Consider the following 16,886-nt stretch of genomic DNA (forward strand, 5'->3'; position numbering starts at 1 on the left):
ACAAATGCTACTTTATCCACCACAAATTATAACAAAATGTTTCTGGCAGTTAGCTACCCTCGACCCCCCAAATATCCCCATAGATGGCTGTGGCGTTTGCCCTCCTAAGTGTGTGACATCATACTGGATTCATAGAGCAAGCGTTAACTACCATATTTTTCGCTCTATAACACGCACCAGACCATAACACGCACGTAGTTTTTAGAGGAGGAAAACAAGAAAAAAAATATTCTAAACGAAATAGTGGATATATTATTTTTGTGGTTCATGCTGTGGCCACAGACATGTGATCTGACAGTGAGTTTGGAGTAGCCCAGTGCAAAAATCTTGAGGATCCATGTGGATCCATGCTTTGTAACCACAGAGGAGGGAAGGAAGGGGAACCATGGATCCTCTGCTCACGACTGCAGCAGATCTCCCCTGCCACCCGCAGGCATTCGCTCCATAACACGCACAGACATTTCCCCTTACTTTCTAGGAGGAAAAAAGTGAGTGTTACGGTAATTATAAAATGACTAACCAATGGGAACCCAGGGGGCAGAGTTAACTGTGTACAGTGGTACCTCGGGTTAAGTACTTAATTCATTCCGGAGGTCCGTTCTTAACCTGAAACTGTTCTTGACCTGAAGCACCACTTTAGCTAATGGGGCCTCCTGCTGCCGCTGTGCCGCCACAGCACGATTTCTGTTCTCATCCTGAAGCAAAGTTCTTAACCTGAGGTACTATTTCTGGGTTAGCGAAGTCTGTAACCTGAAGCATATGTAACCTGAAGCATATGTAACCCGAGGTACCACTGTATAAGGTTTAAGCACAGAGGTGTGTTTTTTAGGAGTTAGAGTTAGAGTTAGAGTTAGGATGGTTGAGAAGACAGTCTGGAGTTAGAAGAAACAGAGAAGGTAAGTCTGTGGGTTGGGCTAGTCTGGTGTGAGAGAGTGAGAGAATTTGTTAAGAGGAGTCAGTCAAACAGTTGAGATAATCAGTCAGAAGGTATTAGGAAGGTATAGGCCGGTAAATAAACTAAAGGTAAGATACTGACAGGAATATTATCCCAGAAACCATAGACTTGTTAATGTTTGTAAAATAAACTTGTTTTTTGTTTTTTGTTTTTGTTCACTTTTAACAACTGACTGGACTCAGTGTTTTACCAGAGAGTAACTGGTTGGTGGCAGCGGGGAAGTGAGCACAGTGGTGGCACAGGGATCAATAGATCGTTAAACGTCCGGGGACCCTGTGTGATCGCAACAATGGCATTGATCGTTAACCCACTATGGCCTTCAAGATGCCAGATGTCAAGTCTCAGCCTTACATGGGAAGATAACCTGCTTATCTTCTGCCCTTCTGCCTTTCCTTTCAGGGCAGTAGTCTGGCTGCCTTAATACAGATGGTGTTTTGTTACTGCTGTTGCTATGGGCCAATGTGGTTGCCTCTACTTTTTGTATGACTTTGTGAGGACCACATTTAGCCATTCAACAATAGGATCCTATACTGGGGGATCTGGGGAAGGGACACAGCTCAGTGATAGGACTGCATGCAAAGGACACAAGTTCAATCACCAGCATCTACAAGAAGAGCTGGGAATGTCCTCAGTCTGAAATCCCAGAGAGCTGCTACCAGTCAATGTAGACCATACTGATCAAAGAAATGGCTCATCTAATTTAGCCTACCTACATAGATTTCTATGGAGGTAGAGGATGTTACACCAGTTGAAGATGAGATTTTATTTTCTGAGGGAACACTCCCTCTAACTGCTAGGTCAAGCAACCCAACTTGGCTTCTGCTGGTTTTTCTTTCAACCTAGCAAACCACCTAAAATTAATTTCCATCTTTGTTAAAGAAAGAAAAATGTTTTGATTCTTATCATCTCTGTTTTCCACCTTCTAAGCAACCCTTTGTGAATTGCCTAAGGATGGAGGCAGACTTGGGTAACACCTGGATTTTATTTTCCCCGAAATCTGTTTTCATTCATTGAATGTTTCTCTTTACAGGTTCCACATGCACCTATCAGGAATTTATCTGAATGGCTCTTTCCTGCTTCTGACCAGATAAAAAGCCCAATAAGCAAAGTTTTCTTCACCTCTTCCCTTTCACTTACCAGGTATCTCAATGAAGAGTTATGGATAACTCAAAACCTTGCACACTACGGTATTTTGTGACATTTTGAGTGGTCTTATGAAAGTATTGCCCAAATATGGATCTCCCTTTTGCAGGCTAGCATGACTTCTTTTCCTTGTTTATATTAGGCTGAACTCTACCAATATGGTTATTAGAAATCAGATCCTGTTGCCATAAAAGTTTCTCCAACCCCTTTAAGGAAAACCTGCTCAAGGATGGCAGAATACCTTTCGGTGTTCACAGTCCTTATTAGAAAACATTTAAAAGCAATAATTTCTGCAGACTTAACCTCATGGATTCTTTTTAATACAGTTAAATTAAATTAAAAATGAAATGAAAAAAAAATCTCCTTTTGACTAAAGGAGATGGAGCTCCTTCTTGTGCAATTAGCAAATTTTAAATAGAACCTTTAGCATTAACATTATTCTTTCTGCCTCAATGTGTGGATTATTATTTAAATTGATATGACATAAGAGGATATAAATAATTCCTAAGTGTACATCTAAACAAGAAATTCTGCCCATATTCAAATGGCTAAACATTATCAATTCCCTGTTTCCCAATGTATCATTCATTACAAGCCTGATGCTAATTTAATCTCTTAAAAAATGCCATTAGAGTGCTGATAAACATTATAAATAAATACAAAATTGCTGTTCTGAAAAATCCGGTGTAACGGAAAATAAATGACTCTTGGGTTCTACCAAATTCCATCTCTCCTCGCCACCCCCTGCTTCCCCCCTTAAGCAGCTGAGAAGGCATTGCAACGTAGACGCCTGGACTGAGTTAGTAATCCAACACATCTTTTGCAATCAAAAACGAAATATATTAAAACCTGCAAGTGTAATTTCATTATCCATAATTCTACATTGCAAATTAAGATTCCAAAAGTGTTAATGCATGAGGGGAATGTTGATCAACCCCCACCGACTTAACTAGTCCAAACTGGTACTCATTGGAAGAATTCATACTAGCAAATTCCATGCTTTTCTACCTGTGCCATCACCAACTTAGAGGTGTACCAAATATCTTCTAGGTTTGATCTGATGTAGAAAATAGCCATTTTTGCTGGACCAGAGTCTTCCCCCACAAGCACCCCCCACACCAGAAACAAGGTAGACGTGTTGGACTGCCCCCCTCTGACTACTGTTCCTTCCTTCATCCTAGATCAATCACAAGTGTGAGCCCAGCCACTTAGGAATCACACAGTGGACAAGATGGTGCCGCAGTTCAACACAGCATGGTCCTCATAGCCAGCAGATCTGACTCTGTCGTGACATCACTGAAGGCAAATGCAGATAATGGCAATGCAGATGGCTAGGTCAACACTTTGGAAGAGAAACTGAAAAACTCTCCCCAAAGGAACCATTCCCTGTCTGCAGCAACATAAATGTTTGCATGGCAAGACCCTCAAGCTGACCCCCCATTAGAGTAAAGAAATTCACACAGACACAGATATTTTGTTTCAGGTTTTTGGGCAAAATTTTGGCCAAAACTTTATTGATTACAGGAATGAGAGTGGTATTGGCTTAGGCATTGGCAAGACTATATTTGACTCCTGCCCCCTTTGCAGGAAGTCTGTAAGGGTAAACCACCCAAAGGGAAATTGCTCCGGGGGAACCCGTCTGCATCTCCCCCAGTGTTCCCAGAGGCCTGCTCCCCGACTCAAGACGGGCAACCAACCAAAGGCCAAAGCAAGGCCAAAGGACACTTAAATTAAAGGGAGGGTGGGCGGGTGTTTGGCAGCGCGAAGCAGGAGCCTGGCACACATCGTGCTGCCGCTTTTATACTTTCCCCCACTATCACCCTTTGACATGATTGGGCAATAGCTACCCCGGCGTGCCACCCCGGTGTGAGGGTGATAACTCCACCCACGCCAGGGTGGGTGGAACCAGGTTGAGAGCCTGCCCGCGACGAGGACCATTTATTAAGTTAGTTATCTCACGCTTGGACTACTGCAATGTGCTCTATGTGGGGCTACCTTTGAAGGTGACCCGGAAACTGCAATTAATCCAGAATGCGGCAGCTAGACTGGTGACTGGGAGTGGCCGCCGGGACCACATAACACCAGTTCTGAGAGATCTGCATTGGCTCCCAGTACGTTTCCAAGCACGATTCAAAGTGTTGGTGCTGACCTTTAAAGCCCTAAACGGCCTCAGTCCTGTATACCTGAAGGAGCGTCTCCACCCCCATCGTTCAGCCCGGACACTGAGATCCAGCGCCGAGGGCCTTCTGGCGGTTCCCTCATTGCGAGAAATGAGGCTACAGGGAACCAGACAGAGGGCCTTCTCGGTAGTGGCGCCCGCCCTGTGGAACGCCCTCCCATCAGATGTCAAAGAGATAAATAATTACCTGACATTCAGAAGACATCTTAAGGCAGCCTTGTTTAGGGAAGTTTTTAATATGTAACGCTGTACTGTTTTTAACATTGATTGGGAGCCGCCCAGAGTGGCTGGGGAAACTCAGCCAGATGGGCGGGGTATAAATAATAAATTATTATTATTATTATTATTATTATTATTATTATTATTATTAACCCATTTGTTAAAAGTAGTGTTGTTCCAGCTCACTTCTAGCTCAGCTGCCCTCTTTCCATCCATAACCTACTGCTTTTGAGACATCTTTCAGGAGGCAGTCTGGAATCTGACATCCTAACACTTAAAGAAGCTACAGAATGTATTCTAGTAGCAACTCAGACAGCCAGGGTCGTAGAGTGGTTACAGTGTCTGACCAGGACCTGGGAGACCAGTTTTTGAATCTGCAATCAGCCAAGAAGCTCACTGGATGGTCTTGGGCCAATCACTGCCTCTCAACTTAACCTACTTCACGGGGTTGTTGTGAGGCTTAAATAAGGAGGAGAACCATATATGCTAACTTGAGCCCCTTGGAGAAAAAGGTGGGATATAAATGCCATTAAACACACACACACACACACACACACACACACACACACACACACACTACTCTGGTTGGTTTTTGATACCTGCCAAAATCTTATATTTTCCACTAGATTTTGAATGATGTAGGGGTCTGGAATTTTAGGGCTCTGATTTTTGAGAATGAGAAGAAAAAAACAACCAGTGAATAAATTTATTCTGTCTCTGTCTCTCTCTTAGTATTTTATTGTATTTATTCCAGATTTTATACAGCTGAAAATTCGGGATACAATTATAAGCATTACAGAATATATCATCGACGTTATATTCCCCCCAAGACTTCTAAATTGACTCCTTATGTTGGTTACGCCTTATAATTTTCAACTGCTCCTCAACATTTCATCTCTGTATAGCCTTTCTAATTTTGGATTTAAGTTATGAACACGGCTGACACTTCAGGCAGAGGTATACTTCAAAACTGTGATTTTTAAGGCTCCAGTGAACTGCTGGCAACTCCAGCAGTTTGAGAACATGAAACTGGACAGTCTCTGAGCTTGCTTGACTACACACCCTAATGCTATTGCAGGGGTCACCAGATTTTTCAGGCCAGTGGACACAGTTTGGATTTTGAGAAAGTGCCATGGGCACCAATTGCAAAATGGCTGGTGTGCGTTGTGGCAGAACACAAAATGGCTGCCACAGCTAAAAGAGCAGAAAAGGAGACAGGATCTGAAAATAATGACAACAACAACAACAACAACAACCCATCAGACTGGATTGCCCCAGCTACTCTAGGCAGCTTCCAACATACAGTCGTACCTTGATTTTCGAACATAATGCATTCTGGAAGTCTGTTTGACTTCCAAAACATTCAGAAACCAAGGCTCAGCTTCTGATTGGCTGCAGGATTGGCACCGGATGTTCAGCTTCCGAGGCAAAATTCACAAACCAGAACACCTACTTCCAGGTTTGCGGTGTCCAAGTTCCAAGTTGTTCATGAACTAAGCTGTTCGAAAACCAAGGTACTGTAAAAACATAATAAAATATTAAAGATAAAAAAAACTTCCCAATTGGGGCTGCCTTCAGATGGCTTGGGGATTGGAGAACTCCATACCCTCCAACTTTTCACCGATGAAAATAGGGACGTCCTAAAGAAAAGTGGGACATTCTGGGATCAAATCAGAAACTGGGTTGGTTTCTGTAAATCCAGGACTTCCCCTGGAAAATAAGGACACTTGGAGGGTCTCTTGGAGAGCCAGTGTGGTGTAGTGGTTAAGAGCGGTGGACTCGTAATCTGGTGAACCAGGTTCGCTTCTCTGCTCCTCCACATGCAGCTGCTGGGTGACCTTGTCCTAGTCACACTTCTCTGAAGTCTCTCAGCGTCACTCACCTCACAGAGTGTTTGTTGTGGGGGAGGAAGGGAAAGGAGATTGTGAGCCACTTTGAGACTCCTTCAGGTAGTGATAAAGCAGGATATCAAATCCAAACTCTTCCTCTTCTTCTTCTTCTTCTTTGAGAAGCTCTTTGCACTCTCCTGTGTTTAGAAGGGAAGGGAGATGAGTGTCCTGCCCTTGCATCCAATGAAATGTCCACATTTAAGGGGACACCTTGAAGGTAGGAGTGGTCAAGCCAGAGAAAGCTGACTCATCAAGTGGAGCAAAAAGTCACAGTCTTTCATTTATTAGGGATTCTTGAGGCGATATTTACTGAGATATTTCATAAGCACCATGGGAGTTAATTTTGGACGCACTATTGCCTGCAGGCAACACATTGGTGACCCTTGCCCCATAGAGCCTAATTCATATATTTAATTATCTCTTGCTCACATAGATACGATTTATAGATACACTTTAGATACTCCCCTTAGCTTCTATATTCCAGATCTTTTAGCTTATGGTGAGCTAAACAGTGTTCCTCACAAAACCCTCAGAGGCAAAGGCAAACTTTCTTTCTCTATTGCAACAGTGCTAATAACAACATCAAGTCTGCATTTATTATCGACGCAAATTCAGTATTTCAATGAGACTCACTTGTTTTCTGGGAATGATGCGTTAGATTGTGCTTAGAGATGGGCAGAGCTATTCAGAAGACCAGTTCAATATATGCAAATCTGCTGATTTGCACCTGTGAATTCCTAGCTTGGGAATTCAAGCTATTACTCATCAGGAGGTAGAAAGAATACCCCTAGTAATGAACTCATCAGTCATCACTGCAGGGACACGCAAGACCTTTCCATTTATTTCTTCAGATACGTCTGCTTTCCCAAACATTGGCACACTGATCTGTGAAAGTGGATATGCAAAGAGCTAAGGCAGGTTATGCGGTTATCACATTAATGCATAACATTCCCAAATCATTAATGTGTGCCGTAGTTGCTCCCTGCATGTGCAATAGGCTTAATTGAGCATAATTCCCAATTCAAAAGTCTTCACAGACCTGGTTTTGCTGAGCATCACTGTCTATTCAAAAAGACAGATCAACTGCTGATCTGAATCCTTTTTTCCCTTTGTCTTGTGCAAAACACAGGTGTATCTAGCTGAGATTTTTGTCGCCCTTGCACAGTTTTCCGGAACTGAAAGTTCTAGACCTTGTTTAGGACACTTAGGCTGAAACGACTTGTGACAGCAGCAACAGAGCAGTTTGTTTTTATCCAGGCCTGTTTAAAATGTATATGCTTGAGGAATTTGCTATTGGCAAATTCTGATAGGAGCTGGCCTGCTCCAAAACCTCTGAATCAATTCAGGGATCAGGGTAGAGATATCCTTCAGATGCTGCACTTCTCCAAATCTTGTGTTGCAACTCAAAATGATGTGCCAGAATGCATCCAAACATGCATATTTTAGGATAAAGTGCATTCAGGAATGTGTGCTTTCTGATGCATATATAGTCATCACAGATTAACGCAGAGGACTTACGACTGAATACTTACGCAATGGACGTGGACCAGGAATTGTCTGATCCATTCATATCTGGCTTCAGATCTCATGTAAAGTGGGCAGTGGCAGTGGGATTGTTGAGCAGAATGAGTGTAGGGGAGAGAAAGGAAAAATACCTCCTTCTGGAAGTTACTCCCCCTCAGTCAAATGCACAAAATTGCCCCCCAGCTGGACTCCTCTAGTTGCAGTGAGCTTACAAAAGATGCAGGAGGATAAAGGTCAACTCTGTCACATCTAGGGATGGATGAATCCGTCAGTTTCAAGGGGGTGTGGGATGGTGGAGCTGACCAGCCTTTTCATCATCACCACCACCATAATTTAATACTTATACCCCACTCATCTAGCTGGTACTCCCCATCCATTCTGGGCAGCTTCCAACAGGATATTAAAAACACAATAAAAGATCAAACATTAAAAACTTCCCTAAACAGGGCTGCCTTCAGATGTCTTCTAAACATCAGATAGTTGTTTATTTCCTTGACATCTGATGAGAGGGCATTCCACAGGGCAGGTGCCACTACTGAGATGGCCCTCTGCCTGTTTCCCTGTAACCTCACTTCTCATAGTGAAGGAACCACCAAAAGATCCTCGGAGTCTGGGCTGAATGATGAGGGTGGAGATGCTCCTTCAGGTAGTGTCTGTCTTCTCCTGAGGTCCCACTGGGCCCTATGAGAGGAGGAAGATGCATAAGAACCCATGTGGAGGAATAGCTCCCTGTGGACATGGCAGCTGCACCAACCCACAAACCAGCTCAATCCAGCTCTCCCATCCCTACTCACGTACCAGTTTTTGGCCATTACATCCAACTATATGTTTTGGGATGTGCACAGCCCCTCCGTCCATCCCAGGGATCTGATCTGTGACCCCTGGATCAGGTTGATCCACCCTGTGATGCCCTAGGGACCTAGAAGAGATGCGGGTGGTGCTGTGGTCTAAACCACCGAGTCTCTTCAGCTTGCCAATCCTAAGACTGGCAGTTTGAGTCCGTGTGAAGGGGTGAGCTCCCATTGCTCTGTCCCAGCTTCTGCCAACCTAGTAGTTTGAAAGCACACCAGTGCAAGTAGATAAATAGGTACTACCTTGGTGGGAAGATAAATGGCATTTCCATGCGCTCTGGCAATCGTCACGGTGTCCCGTGCAGCAGTCATGCAGTCATGCAGGCTACATGACCCAGAAAGCTGTCTACAGACAAATGTCGGCTCCTTCGGCCTGAAAGCGGAGATGGGTGCTGCACCCAGTAGTCAAATTTGACTGGACTTTGCCATCCAGATGTCCTTTACTACCTTTTTTACTACCTGCCCTAGGGACCACCCACCCCATCCTGAACTTGTTCCCCAAAATTTTGAGGGAGCAGGGCTAAGGGGTTTTTCTGCACCCTATTTTCACATAAGTTTAAAACGGGGTTTAAATATGCAGTTAGGAGGGTACCAAACAGGATGAGAGCCCTCTGTTTACCAACTGAGTAGCTGGAGGGTCTGATCCTGCATGGTGCTGCTCTTTCACAAGCAGTTTCCCTTCATGCAAGGGAGACGAGCCACTCCTAAAGGACCACTACCCTGCAAGATTGGATCCTCCTAGAATAAGCTGGTGAGAACAGAAAGATTCCATTCTTCCTTGCAGCTTGTGTGAAGCAGCGTCAAGTGTCATGGATGCTTGAGTTGAGATTCCTGCATTGCAGGGGGGTTGGGCTAGATGATTCTATAAAGCAGTGTTCCCCAACCTTGGGCCTCCAGCTGTTTTTGGACTACAACTCCCATCATCCCTCGCTAGCAAGACCAGTGGTCAAGGATGATGGGAATTGTAGTCCAAAAACAGCTGGAGGCCCAAGGTTGGGGAACCCTGCAGTATAAAACAGCACCTTATAGTACTGATGGCTCCACTCAACAGCTCTTGGTCAGAGACATGGGTCTTGTGGGGCAGGAAGGAGAACTGTGGGGTGGTGCCTACCTTCTCCCGAGAAGATGCAGCCATGGTTCAGGTAGGTCTCTGCATTTTTGAGTAGTTTTCTTACCCTTCCTCTTCTTCCTGCCTGATGTCCCACCCTCTGACAATCATGGATCACTCTAGGACACACAACACAACTCACATCCAGCTGTGGCACTGGACGTTTCTGACACCCATGCCCCTCCAAAAATGCCCAATTTTTCTTGAGACTTGGCCAGATCCGGTGCGCAGCCCTACCAAAAGAGACCTGGGTCTAAACTAATAGATCTGTCTCTGGTACATATAATTTGTGGCTTTTCCGTAACAATAACGAATGTGCAATTTTCACTGCAGGAACTGGAAATATGGATATTTGTGGCATCCTTCCTCTGCTGTCATCCTTGCCCAGTAGGAGGGCTATCCTTAAGATAATTGAGCTTGAACTTGCCGCAGAATTGGCAACATGTCTAATTAAACCAGGTGCAACAAAGTGTCTTTGTGGTTTGAAATACACAAGACTCTGTCAGTTTCATTTAAAAGTATTATTTCTCTCCCCTCTGCACATTCTTTTCATTCCTCCCCTCTTTTGCATCTGTTCATCTTGACGCGTTTCAAAGTTTTGTGTGTTTATTAGCATTCAGAACCCTATAACCAAATTAAAATCAAGCATGTGCCAGCGCTCCCCACCCCCTCCTATTATAGATTTGAGCAGAAATTAAACTAATTGACATTTTAATAATATTCCACTGTTTGTTCCTGTGGAGTTGGAACTGTACTAGAGAACCCATTATATGAAGATGTACTGAATGCCATCTGGTACCCGAGCATTCCTGATTATAAATAAGTCATTTCAGTTTGTTATCTATTTGGGCATTGTATGTGCGTGTTTATTGATATGATAAATTCTGGGGAATAATGGAGGAAAGTATGCTGTGGTTTTACATGCAAGGGTGTGTGTGTGTGTGTGTGTGTGTGTGTATTTGCACACAGAGCAAATCAAGCTGAGCATCTAGACAGGAAAAAAAAAATCATCCGTGCTCATTCCCTTGAACTAGAAGATAAATGTTGAGTTGACCTTTCTTGCAAATATTTTCATTTCATTTTCCAGCGATAGTCGAGTACTTGAAATGGATATGGGTGGGTGAAGTTGTTCCAGACTGGACCACTTCAGACTTCAAATGGGGAGACACTGCTATAAGTGTTTCTCCCTCCATATAAAACAACAACAACAACAACTGTTGGTTGTAGGGACACTGTGTAGAAGGTTATACTTATTTATTTAGTGCATTTAAACTATGTCTTTCTCCCAAGTTGGGATTCAAGTTTGCTTACAACATTATAAGATGCAAAGTAGCTAAAATGCATCCTAACACATTTAGAACCAGCAATTTAAATACAGTTTGCACTCACAGCAACCTAGTCATTAGCATATGGCTCATCCACACTTAATAAGAATATATATATATTTATTTGAACCCTGTCCATCTGACTGGAGTTGCCCCAACCACTCTGGGCAGCTTCCAGCATATACAGAAACAAAATAAAACATCAAAAATTTTAAAACTACCCTATACAGGGCAGGTAGGTGTCTTCTAAAGGTTGCATAGTTACTTATCTCCTTGAAATCTGATGGGAGGGCATTCCACAGAGTGGGTGCCACTACCAATAAGGCCCTTACCTTTCCCTCCATGCTTTCTAGGCAAAGGACTGCACTTTAAATTGCTGCATGTCTGGACACTTTATTTTCTTTTTCTTTTTTTTGCTCTGGCACTTTCCCTGCAGAAACCTACTATTTACCGCTGAATCACAAGAAACAGCAATTCCAGTTTTCTGCAGATTGCCTTTTGCCCCAATTCAGTGGTAAAGAGTGGGTTTTCGCAAGGAAAGCACCAAGGTTAAAAGAAAAAGTCCAGACACTGCACTTTAAGATGCAGACCTGTGCCTAGAAATGTGTCACAAAAGGTTCTGGGAAAGGATTTATAATTGTGATGGGATGATGAGCTGCTTGTGCGTAAAATCCTAATCCCTCAGAGTTTGGCTAAGTCCCCAAACCTCTGTCTGTGATGGAGCTCCTTAAACATGACTCCATCAATCGCTCGTTGTATCGGACAGTGGGCGTTTACGGAACTTCTTCCAGCATAAAAGCTCCTTAACGGAAACGCGTCTTCTGGACTCTCGGCGTGACAGTTTCCGCCGAGGAGTGGGTGTCCCTACAGGAGGTCCTGAAATCTCCCCGCTGCTCCCGCTTGAAGTGTCTCTGAGCCCTCCCTCCGACTCACTTTCCCTTGGAACTCCACTTCTCCCCCTGCTGGTCCCCTCCTCCGCTGAATGGTCTCTCTCACCCTCCATGAGCCCTTTCACCTCCTTAGTCTCAGATGGCAGTTCCCTGACATCCACCTCCCCTCCAGGGCCCCCTTCACCCCCTTCCCTCCCCTCCTCTGCGGGAGGCGAGGGAGCAAAACCCCTGAAGGAACCTCCCTCATCTTCCGAAGTTTCGAACACTTCCCTCCACCTTTTGCTGTCTCCGGTTTCCAAGTACTCTTCCTCATCGGAGTCTGTTCCTCCTTCCAACTCCGATTCCCTGAATCCCTCCAGTTCCTCCTCATCGTCGGTGGTGCCAAAGTACTCCCTCCGAAACCTCGCTACTGGCTGAGGTTTCCTGGGGAACCTTTGGTGGAACGTTTCGATCAAGATCTCGTCACGGACCTCCTCTGCCTTCACCCAGGTGTTTTCCGACTCCGGTTCCCCTTCCCACGCGACCAAATACTCCACCTGATTACCCTTCCACCTGGAGTCGATGATTTCCGCCACATGGTTGCGGCTTTCCCTTTCTTCTATGGCTGGCCCCCGTGTGGATACCCCTTCCCCTTCCCCCCTGTATGGTGACAGTAATGACCTGTGGAATACTGGGTGCAGTTTCATGTGGTTCGGTAACCGGAGTCTGAACGCCACTGGGTTGACCTGTTGGATGACCTCAAATGGTCCCAATCTTTTGGGTCTCAATTTCTTGCAACCCCCCTTGAACGGCAACCCTTGGGTTGATAGCCAGACCCGACTCCCCACCCTAATTGTTTCACCTTCCCTTCTGCTCTTGTCTGCCTGCCTCTTATATTCTTCCTTGGCCCTTTCTAAGTTGAGTTGGAGTTGACGATGGATCGCTTCCATTTCTTCTACAAAAAGTTCCGCGGCCGGAACACTCCATCTTTCCCCTCCTTCCCCTGGAAACGCCCTGGGGTGGCACCCATAATTAGCCAAAAAGGGGCTCATCCCGGTGGACACATTCTCAGCATTATTGTAAGCAAATTCCACTAGTGCCAACTTTTCGACCCAATCGTTCTCTCTGTCATTGACATAACACCTCAGGTATTGTTGGAGAATACCGTTTGCTCTCTCCGCCTGCCCATTGGTCTCAGGGTGCCTGGCAGTCGAAAAGTTGACCTCTACGTGCAATAAGCTCATAAGTTTCCTCCAGAATCTGGACGTGAACTGTTTCCCTCTGTCGGAAACCACCCTCAAGGGGGCGCCATGCAGTCTGAAAATATGTTCTACAAACAATTTCGCTGTTTCTTCCGCCGTGACTGCATGTGAGCAAGCTACAAAGTGACCCATCTTAGTTAACAGGTCTACTACGACTAGTATGGCGGTTTTCCCCTGGGATTTGGGCAGATCAGTCATAAAATCTATCGACACCGCCTCCCACGGTCGTTCTGGTGTGGGTAACGGTTCTAATAACCCCGCTGGTGCCCGCCTTTCTCCTTTGGCTCTCTGGCATTGGTCACACCTTCTCACATACTCCCGTACATCCTCCCTCACCTTGGGCCACCAAAACTCCCTGGTCACCAACCACATGGTCTTGTGTTGCCCAAAATGCCCCGCTGTGGGATTGTCGTGCAGCTGTTTGAGTACTCTCCCCCTCAATTCCCCTTCGGGTATATATAGCGCCCCTCTGTAATACAATGCCCCGTTTCTTTCTTCAAAACCCCCGGGGTCTTCTCCCTCTCTCCTTAGACCTCTGAGCTTGTCCTGGGCGTACTCATCATTTACCGTTCCCTCTACCAGTTCTCTTTGCCCCACCCAGGCCGCACCACACACCCAGTGGTCCTCTGGGATAATATGTCTCTCTTCCGGCGCTCCCTCCCCCTCCAAATATTCAGGTTTGCGAGAGAGAGCGTCCACTCTGATGTTTTCTGGACCTGGCACATAGCAAATTTCAAAATGGAATTTGGAGAACTCCTGGGCCCATCTCACTTGTCGTTGGTTGAGCACCCGTGCCGTTCTCCAATACTCCAAATTCTTGTGGTCCGTACACACTTGCACCTTATGTTGTGCGCCAATTAGTAAGTGTCTCCATCTCCGGAACGCTTCGTGAATGGCGAGTAGTTCTCGGTCATATACCGTGTAGTTCCTCTCGGATTTGTTCAGCTTACGCGAAAAGAAGGCACACGGTCTCCATTCCGACTTATTGCTCCCTGGCTGAAGCAGCACCGCCCCCACCGCCCGGTCTGAGGCATCAGTTTCCACTCTCATGGGTTTTTGTAAATCCACATGCAGGAGCTGTTCTTCCGAAGCGAATGCCCTTTTCAATTCCTCAAAAGCATGCTCCGCCTCCGCCGTCCAAACGAATTTCTTCTTGCTGCTTAGACAGTCCGTGATGGGAGCCGTTAAGTGGGCAAAGTTCTTGATGAATTTACGGTAAAAGTTCCCAAACCCTAAGAACCTTTGCACATCTTTTTTCGTTTTCGGTGTCTTCCATTCCAGCACCGCCTGGACCTTGCCTGGATCCATGGCTAATCCCTTGTCTGATAAGCGGTACCCCAGGAATTCCACCTCCTTGGTGTGGAACTGACACTTCTCCAATTTCACCCACAACTGGTTTGCTTGCAGCTGGCTCAGCACTTCCCTGACATCCTTTACATGCTGCTCCTCATTCTCTGAATATATCAGCACGTCATCGATTGTCTGCGCACCAGCCCCTGTTCAATCTCGCTGGAAAACATCAAATCCATGGCGCGAAAAAACTTCCTCGCGTCCTTCAGCATGTCACTATTCCCTGCCATCAGGGGTCTGACCCAATCTCTCGCCCCTCCTTCGAGATGGCCAATCACAAACGCCACTCTTGATGCCTCGTCGGGAAAGTCATTAAACTGCAGTTCGAGAGCATACTGCATCTCTGTCCTAAAGGCTTGGTAGTTCCTGGGGTCCCCCCCAAACTTCTGCACCATTCCTGGCATCTTTCTTGCTAATGTAGCGCCTTTTGCCTTTTCTGCATCCTGCGCCCTCCTTTCTTCTAGCCTCGCCGTTTGCATTGCTAGCTGGAGTTCCAACACTCTGTACCTTTCTTCCAGGCTTGGACCCTCTCCCGCTCCTGCTGCTCCTCCGGCTCCGGCTGGGTTACTCATGATGCCTCTCTGCACAAGCTGCTTTCAGGGACTGTCCGATTGCTGTGATGGGATGATGAGCTGCTTGTGCGTAAAATCCTAATCCCTCAGAGTTTGGCTAAGTCCCCAAACCTCTGTCTGTGATGGAGCTCCTTAAACATGACTCCATCAATCGCTCGTTGTATCGGACAGTGGGCGTTTACGGAACTTCTTCCAGCATAAAAGCTCCTTAACGGAAACGCGTCTTCTGGACTCTCGGCGTGACAGTTTCCGCCGAGGAGTGGGTGTCCCTACAGGAGGTCCTGAAATCTCCCCGCTGCTCCCGCTTGAAGTGTCTCTGAGCCCTCCCTCCGACTCACTTTCCCTTGGAACTCCACTTCTCCCCCTGCTGGTCCCCTCCTCCGCTGAATGGTCTCTCTCACCCTCCATGAGCCCTTTCACCTCCTTAGTCTCAGATGGCAGTTCCCTGACAATAATGAACTGAAAAAAGTGTTGAAAAACACATTTGTTAAGAAACCAGAAGCCTTTTTACTTGGTATAGTGGGGGGGTGAAATCCCCAAAAAGGATGTTACTTTTTTTCTGTATGCCACAACAGCTGCGAGAATATTACTAGCGAAGAATTGAAAGAAACAAGATGTGCCAACTATCGAAGAATGGCAGATGACGATGATGGACTATATGGAACTTGCTGAACTGACCAGGAGACTCCGGGACCAGAGAGAAGAGAAAGTGGAAGAAGATTGGAAGAAGTTTAAAGAATATTTGAAAAAAATATGTTAATATTTAAATCTTAGAATAGCTTTGGAAGCTGATATAAGCTGTAGGGTTAGAAGTAGAAGATAGTGTATTTTAAAATAGTATTATTTGTAAGGGATAATATGTGAAGATTTTAATGGTAAAAGTAAGTGTGATAAAAAATGGTTTAAAATTCTGATATATGTAAACTGCTAAAGGTGAGGTAAAATGAAAATCAGATGGGGGAACATAGGGAAGCTCACTTAACAATGTTTAGAAAAAATAAGGGTAAGACAATAATTTGTTTGTATTGGTGTGTGTGTGTGTGTGTGTGTCGTTTATTAGTGTTAAAAGGTAAAGGGACCCCTGACCATTAGGTCCAGTCATGGCTGACTCTGGGGTTGTGCCGCTCATCTCGCTTTATTGGCCGAGGGAGCCGGCATACAGCTTCCGGGTCACGTGGCCAGCAGGACTAAGCCGCTTCTGGCAAACCAGAGCAGAGCATGGAAACGCCATTTACCTTCCCGCCAGAGCGGAACCTATTTATCTACTTGCACTTTGACGTGCTTTCGAACTGCTAGGTTGGCAGGAGCTGGGACCAAGCAATGGGAGCTCATCCCGTCGTGGGGATTCAAACCACCGACCTTCTGATCGGCAAGTCCTAGGCTCTGTGGTTTAACCCACAGCGCCACCCGTGTCCCTTATTAGTGTTATAAAATGAATAAAATTTTTTTGGGGGAAAAATAGAAATGTGGCACAAAAGGAAGTCTGGATGAATCCTTACTTTAAAAATGCCCATCTGAGCAGGAAAGTCTTAGACTGCTGGTGGAAAGATAACAAGGAGGGAGCCAGTCCAATCTCTTTGGGGATGGAGTAGCCACAGAAAAGGCTGTCTCTCTTCCATCACCACCCACTGTGCTTCTGA

The sequence above is a fragment of the Podarcis raffonei genome, chromosome 11 (genome assembly GCF_027172205.1).
Source record: "Podarcis raffonei isolate rPodRaf1 chromosome 11, rPodRaf1.pri, whole genome shotgun sequence".
Classification (NCBI taxonomy): Eukaryota; Metazoa; Chordata; class Lepidosauria; order Squamata; family Lacertidae; genus Podarcis; species Podarcis raffonei.